Here is an 8,478-nt window from a genome sequence, read left to right on the forward strand (position 1 = left end):
TTGATAAGGTGAATTTTGAAAAATAAACTATTTTTACAAACTCAAGAATTCTTTAATTAGCAAACTAATTTTCAAAACATAATCATTTTGAAAAATATTCGACAAAATTTGGAAGCTGTAGCATTTTTAGACTATGTGAACAAATTTGGAAAATAGGCGCAAATTTTGAAATTACAAAAATATTGTAGAATTTGTGAACAAAAAATGAACATGCGAAAAAAAAATTGGAATTGTGAAAAGTTTTTAAATATGTGAACAAATTTTGAAAATGAAAATATGTTTTCAAGTTATGAACGAATTAGCAAAAAAACAGGAAAAATTGAAATTCTCGAACATTTTTATATTTGTGTACAAAATTTCGAAGAGGAACCTTTTTTAAATTCCGAACAAACTTTTGAAATTGGGAAATTTTCTGAAAACAAATATTATTTGTATTGTGAACAAATTTTAAAAAGATGATCATTTTTTGAATTAGGGAACAATTTTTGAAACAAAGTGAAGAAATGTTGATATTTATGGAAAAAATTGAAAACAGGAACCTTTTTTGTAAAAATGTACAAAAATCGTAAAATGCTAAAAAAGGGAAAATATATCTGAGAAAGAAAAAAGAAAATGAACAGCAAAAGGAAAAAATGAGAGAGAAGGAAAAACGAAACTGGGAAAAAAAGGAAAAAGGAAAGAAAACATAACAGAAAAAATTCCAGTTCAGGAACTTTCTAGAAGAATCCAAAAACTGTAAAAAAACCGGCTTGGAACCACTTAAACCGGCCGGCCCAATCCGACCGATCAATCGGTCGATCACCTGTGCGAACCTGTGACATTTTGCCACGGCGCGGCGAATAGGAAATTCCGCCTAGATGTGCATACAGGACATGAGAAAAGAAGAAAAGAATGATTCAAACGCCACTTGAGTCTTTAATTGAGCTGCGACATTGCTACTGGGCCTTCTATTGAGGCTTAACGCTAGCCTGATTGATCGAAGTTGAGGAGACAGCTCGACTAGAAGCAACCGAGACTGCGATTCCTTCGATCCAACCACCACTGCGCTACATCATGAAACTGGGCACATCGCCGTGCCGCATGCCTGTATCGGTCACCAGTAGCAACCCCACCGCATCATCTTACCTGTCGGCCATCACGGATCGCCGCCTCTTGCCAATCGATCTCTTTCACATGCACACATCTGTCACAGTACACACTCAGCAGCGTCATGGTGCGCACCGGCACACGAACGCATCTGCCATCTAGAATATGTGTCGGCAATGGAGGCATGCACAATTCAACCATCGTCTGATTATTCTTTGTGAGTGTTTAATCTTGATTTTGTATTTAACCTACTATAGCACCCAGTCAATTTTGAGACCGATTTGCATTGGCTCGCTATAAAACTTGGTAAGAACTCAAGTACCACAAGGAAAACAAGGTGAAGTTTATGCATCTTAATTTCTGAATTATGAACACTCAAATTTGATGTATTCTTTTATTTGTATAGGTGTGTAAAATGAAGACCAAGTGTGTTGATTTGAAGTGTTTGGGTGACAGAGCTTCAAAGGGGCCTAAGGTATGATTGCTTGGTTACGTTTCTTGAGCGTAAATTCATCATGCAAGTAAAGGAAGACAACATCATTTCTACCTTCCAAAAGGGAGATCGTAGAGTTATATTATGATTCTCCTTGTACTTGCAAAATGTAACTGAATTTTTGGAGACATTGTTGCTACAAATAATAATTTATGGCTTCCTTGTTATTGTTATGAACTTTTATGTCTTACATTGTTGTGCAACAAATTTTTTTCACTCCGCATACCCATGTCGAAAATCCAGGCTCTGCCACTGGTCGTCACGGCCTGATTTCCTAAAAGCATTCTCGTTATTAGTCATTTTTGGTGAGTAAGGTTGCCTCAACCATTATATGAATCAATACAACAAACGTAACTCTGCACAAGTTATATGCAAATGGTGCTGCCCGAAAAAAATGAAAGATACCGTGACGGACGAAATTTAATTACAAAAAAACATAATGATTTTTATTTTTAAAAATGCTGCGACGGTGAGCGGGCAGAGGCGATCGGTACTTTATTATTAGGTGATGACTAGCACATATACCCGTGCGTTTCAACGGAAGAGAAAAACAACATATACTTAAATTTAATAAAAATTGTATGTGCAAACAGAATTATGCGCTTCCTCACACAATCCCATTTCAGCACGGGATTTAATTTTAATTGTTCTTTCGATTGTTCTGCATAGGGATATTGGGGACCCACTCCTCACCCTCTGCCGACTGATACTCTGGGAGGCTTGTTGATTTAAACTCGCAGCCATATTTAAATTGATGTGTTCATTTATAAGAAGGTGAGGTGGGAGTATGTAATAGCCAAACGAGTCTTTTCTCTGTGCACGATCGTGAGCTATCTCAGTTGGACGCAACCTTTGGAAACTCAACGACGGCTCGGGAGTTCGATCCCTCACGATAACATGTACTGGGGCCCATGCGGTGACGGGCGAGTCACACGCGTCTACCTACTATTTCATAGCTCCAATTAATTGCCAAAAAAATCCTCAGCATGAATCAAGCTGGCCTCGGTGAGTATTCGTGCTGTACAAACCTGCCATCCAATATTCAGCCTGTGTTTTTTGTTGTCATTAATTCCGTTGTGTTTGTTTATAAGTTTTGAATGTGACCCAATTTAATTTCAGGGTAATCTGAACTGTTGATGAGTTTTTTGCAGACGAAAATTATCAAAAAAAGCTTCCACCCCACTTTACATTAAAGCAACATCAACAACAATCCGGTACAAACACACGCCACCATAACACAAGCACACACCCAAAACCGGATAAATAGGCGCTGAGCGCAGCAACACCACCCCAAACACGACAAGCGACTGGGGTCCTCAGCCGTGAACATGCCACCGTCAAGAGATGAACCTGCATACGACGAACCATGTGCTCCAAGGCAGCGCCTTCAGGAAGGAAATGACATCGGAGTGCCGCCGCCGCCTGACCCGAGGGTCAAAGTTTTCCCTGGAGCAACACAGGGCAATGATTGCCGCGACGACGCCTTCAAGAAGGGAACGAGCTTCGCCCCCGCCGGTTCGTCCGAAGATAGAACATGTTTTCAGCCCAGTCAACACTCACCGCCAGTGAACGTCACACTGCGGCCACCATGCCACCCACACGGCCATCGTCACCGGGCAGCACCAAGCCACGGGCTCTAACCATGAGCACCGCCCTACCACCACCAGGGCCACCGCCCAGGTATCCAAGATCTTGATACCACCTCACCCGAGACCCGTCGCTACCCCAACCAACAAGATGAGTGGAAAGGCCTCACCTTTCACACCCCTGGGCAGCCCGAGCGCCGAGACCCAATAGGCTGGCCAAAGCTGGCCTCCGTCAACCCGTCCTGCAACACCGGGAGCGAGACAAGCTCGGACCTGCTGCCGGGCGCAAGACGAGCTCGGTCCTGCTGCCGAGCGCGAGATGAGGCCGGTCCCGCAACATCATGCACCAGAGAGCAATGGACCGCAGCTGGGAGAAGGCCATCCCTTCGACGTGGGTAGCCCCCGGACGACGAGGAGAGGGGTCGAAGCCGAAACACGTCGCTCACCAACGGGCCGACGCCTGAGATGTCCAACCGTCGTCGTGAGCCAAACCAGACCACCGCCATGGGCCACCACCATGCCGTAGCAACCCAAATCCATGTCGGGACCCCGAGTGGCAGCCCCGAGCTACCCTGCAGCAGTTGCAGTGCAACGCCGGAGTCACAGCCCGCCCTCCGGCCATAGACGCCAATGACCCGCCACCTCGAAGGAGCGGCCTGGCCGCCAGCCGCCCCGCCGCCGCCTTAGCCAGGTCGCCGCCACCACTCTCGCCCGCCGCCACCACCACCCGGATCTGAGTTGGGGGAATGAGATCATCCGCCAGCGAGTCCCCCAACCTTAGAACCCCACAAGCAGCCGCAGGGAGGGGGCACAGCACCACCGGGGCTCCAGGCTGTCGGGGGGAGGGGGCAGGGCCCGGGGAGGGTTCGACGACCCACACCGTCGAGGCGGAAGGCGCGCCCCGCAACGTGCACGTCCAGCGCGCGGGAGAAAGTAACACCGCCACCGCCTACGCCACACGGCATTTGGCCGGCGACGCCACCGGTGGCGGCGAGGGGAGGGAGGACGGGGTGGGGGACGAGAGGAGGCGGCACTAGGGTTGGCTCCCCGAGTCGCCAGCGGGAGCGACCTCTTTGATGTGTTTTCTTCGTTTGCGATCTTGTCAACCGTACGTGCTGATAGAATGGTGCTTGGACTTGTTATGTAACTTGAACATAAATCTATGTTGCATCTCATTTTCTTGCTGAACTAAAGGGTACCCGAGAAGGCAAGACAAGTACAGCTGTTTCGGGAAGAGAGATTGGGCATCTTTCATCTCTGCAATTCAAGGGGGGTGTATCGAAGCAGAAGTGATCCTCTTCACCGAGGACCATCTCTGCAACCATGGCGCTTGCTTATGACCCACTCTCCGTGCTATCTAATAATGGCAGACATGTTACATGCAGTCTGGGCTCCCATATATAGACTCATAGCTCCTCCTCCTGTACACCGACTGCTAGTGTTGCCAAAGCATTCCCACGTGTCGTCTCTACTTCCCATCCAGTTGCAACATTCGCATTTTGATTACTCATAGAAATGAAAGGGGTCGGATATTTTGGAACAGTATATAGCCAAGCTAAGACAAGCACGGGAAATATGGCATTGTTGATCTAAGAGAAGCTGATGTTGTAGCACGTTGCCTTCTTGGAAAATGTGCTTCGATCTATCGCAAAGTGCATGCTCTTTGTTAGTTAAGCAAGAACTTGACTGAACCATAACTTGTTCATAGTTACCTCCCACATATGTGTTGATGATTAGTCTACCAGCAGCCTGTCATCCAACACATTAACGTACGTGGAAGGGGCGTTCTCTCGCGTTGTCCACGTAGACAAAGGCACACTATGCATCGTAGCCAATCCTAACCTAACCTGGATCTCCCCAGTGACTCCCAGGGCCGGTCCCGAGATTTTGGGGGCCCGTGGTGAAACTAAAACCTGGGGCCCGTTCATATAAACACTAAAACAATATTCAGTATACATATTTTCTATCCAGAATGATACTAGAGGTCTAATTTGAAATCTTAAACGGGGAAGGGACAATCAAAATGCCTTTGAGATAATAATTTTGCAGCATCGCTACTAAATCATAAAATTTATCATGGAATTAAACAGATGTAGCTTATTAGTTAATCAATTTTAGTAGACATCGTCGCCTCATAATCAAAGAACACAACTATGTAAACTGTGCGTCTTCCTTCAAGTTCTATAGGTGTAATATCCTCCACCACATTTTCTTCATTTCCTAATTTTTGTAGTTTATAAATTACAAAGTGTAAATTATGGTCTATTACTCAGAATCATTTGCTTCCGACATATTTTGTGCTACTACTTCCTCCATCCCGGCGTATAGGGCGTGTTCGGGTGTTTTAAGTTCGGCAATTAGGTTAATCAAATATGTATTATGTGCAACTAAAAGTATATGTTTGGAAACTACATTCGGAGATGAATCCTAAGATAAGCTCTTTGTGACATGTAATAGATAGTATTATGTTAGTCAAATTGTTGACCTAGAAGCACACCCACGAGACGCGCATGCAGGGAGTAACGTTTGGCTACAATACATAATCCTGCTCATGGTCTTGCCGCGATTAAAACAATAAAATGTGCCTTGCGTAAAAATTCTACCGCCATCTCATTATGCCGTAAGAATTATTTGATGACCATTTTTTCCATGTTCTAGGGGATGCTCGTGTAATTTGTATTATTTTATTTCCGGGTGTTTGCTCTTTTTGCGCATAATTAGAAAGGTCAATATAAGGATTAATCAGAGGTATCCATCACGGTATACAACTTATCTACTTTACGTCATGAATTGATCAAATGATATAAAATTATCATTCTTCTTTACGAACACTAGCTGGCAAGTGTCCCATATTGTTTCTGCCAACCAAGATTTAGTTCTGTGGCAATACCAGAGAGGTGATTCTATTTCTTTCTATGCCTACTTGTATACAGTGTCATATTTTGGAAGCAATTGGTGGCTCCTAGATTTTCTTCATGATTGCATGATGGTTCAGATCTTTTCTTTTGATGCTTTCACAATTCTATCTCCATCTCATTATGTCTCTTATGTTCCTCTTGTGTTTTGTTTTGTCCTTTCAGTTCGAAGTTTGAGTAGCTTTCTTGTGATCCATGTGCTCATTGCCCCCATTCTCAGGTAGCTAGCCCATCATCAACCCCCATTTTTCTATTTATGGATTGTTGTATGGATTGCTTGTATATTGGTGTATTCTTTTGTAGGATAAATGGAGTCCATTTTGTTTGTAAATTAGTGAACACGGCTGTATGCAGCTTTTCTTCTAATCCTTCCGATCTGTAACATAGACTTTTCCCAAAGAAAATAATTTTGATGATCCCTATGGCTAATTATGGTGTTTACTTTTTCCTTCTCATTTAGGATTGGATCAAATAGAGCAAGGAACACTAGTAGAAAAAGGGCCTATTGTCCCGGTTCATAAGGGCATTTTGTCCCGGTTCCTAAACCGGGACTAAAGGGTCGGTACTAATGCCCTGTCCCTTTAGTCCCAGTTCAATCCAGAACCGGGACAGATGGGCCTCCACATGGCCTGTGCGCGGAGCCCAGGCAGGAGGGCCTTTGGTCCCGGTTGGTGGCACCAACCGGGACCAATAGGCATCCAAGCGTCAGCATTTTTGTGGCTGGGGTTTTTGTTTTTTTGTTGAAAGGGGGGGGGGGGGGGTTGGGGGTTTTGGGGGGTTAATTTAGGTGTTTCATATATTGTGTTAGCTAGCTATAATTAATAGAGAGAAGTGTCCTCTCTTATGTCCGTGCTTGGTCGACGCTACATACTATACATACGTATAGAGAGGACTAGACACGCTAGCTAGCTAGTTAGCAAACGAAGGAAACAGAAGATCGTCATGAACATATATGCATACAGAGAGAAGTGATATCGACCACCTCTCCTTCTCCGAGAGATTGGTCGAACAACAAGTTCTCGTATATCTATCCGACACTACCGGCTACATATATACAATAATTATCTCTTACAAATATAATCTCCTAACATACGGACTCATGGTTCACATAGTATTCTCCGTCTTCAGCAATCACGTGGTCAAGAAAGAATGCCGCCAATTCCTTTTGAATTGCTCGCATGCGAGCTGGTGCTAGGAGTTCATCCCGCTTCTGAAACATCTAATTTGAAGAAGGGGGTCAATACATATATATATATATGAATGAATGAAACTCAACACAAATGATGGTAATAAAATAAAATTATGAATGTTGTTATTTACGCACTTCATAGAGTAGCCCCGCTCACAGGTCGTGTGGCGGATGGACTCGCAAACGTAGTATCCATAGAAATCATTCCCTTGTTCCTGCCACAACCACTTTACAAGAAATAGAGGTCAATCAAACTGATAAGCAAGAATGACAAATGGTATTGATGAAACTAGCGCTTGAATCAATAGGGGAGATGCGGAACATGCTACTATAGTACTTACTTTCGGGTGTCTAAATTGCAGCTTCTTCGGGAGTCCCGGAGCTTTTTTGGTGAATTTTTTCCAAACCCTGTCAGACAAAGAAAACAATTACTTGATATATCAGGAAATGAACAAAGTTGCTGATATGGTGGATAATGATCGATTTAAGTTACTTCTCGAGCATTTGAGTCATGTCCGCATAGTCCTGGGGATCTTTTCATCTTGAGTATAAGACGGTTACTAGTCCCTGCTCAAGCTTAATCTCTAGGAGAATATAGTGGAAACTGCACATGCATGCATAACTCATCAATTACATTACTATAACCTTGACTAATATATAAGGGAAACCGAATATGCACAAGATAGTAATACTCACTTGAAGTTGTAAGGAAAGAGTATTATATCTTTGTTTTCATTTATTACCAATGATCGTAGCAAGTTGGCCTCGGTATCTGCGGCATGAAATTTAACCTTAGTTGCATCTATGAGATTTGTGTTAATGAACCCAATATCACCGATTTGTCTTTTCTTCAATTCGACGATCTTCAATCTGCATAATATAGTGAGGATAATTATAAATACATGCAATGAAAGATCTGAGCTATATAGAGAAACTTAATGACAAAAGTAGTACTACTTACAGACAGTAGCAGGTGACCGTTGCTTTATCGAGGGCCAATTGATTGAAAAACTGAAAGAACTCCTCAAATGGAACAGGCAACAGATCAATTCCAACGAGGTCATGCTCCTTTTTAACTCTCACATACAAAGTACTCCTCCCCCCAGACTCTCTGCAGATTTTCAAGTACCAATCATGCAATCTCTGCATCATCGTTGATAGAGATCTTTCATCTTTGACGAGAGGCTTCCCATACTCGTATTTTTGTAT

This window comes from Triticum aestivum, chromosome 5A (genome assembly GCF_018294505.1).
Source record: "Triticum aestivum cultivar Chinese Spring chromosome 5A, IWGSC CS RefSeq v2.1, whole genome shotgun sequence".
Lineage (NCBI taxonomy): Eukaryota > Viridiplantae > Streptophyta > Magnoliopsida > Poales > Poaceae > Triticum > Triticum aestivum.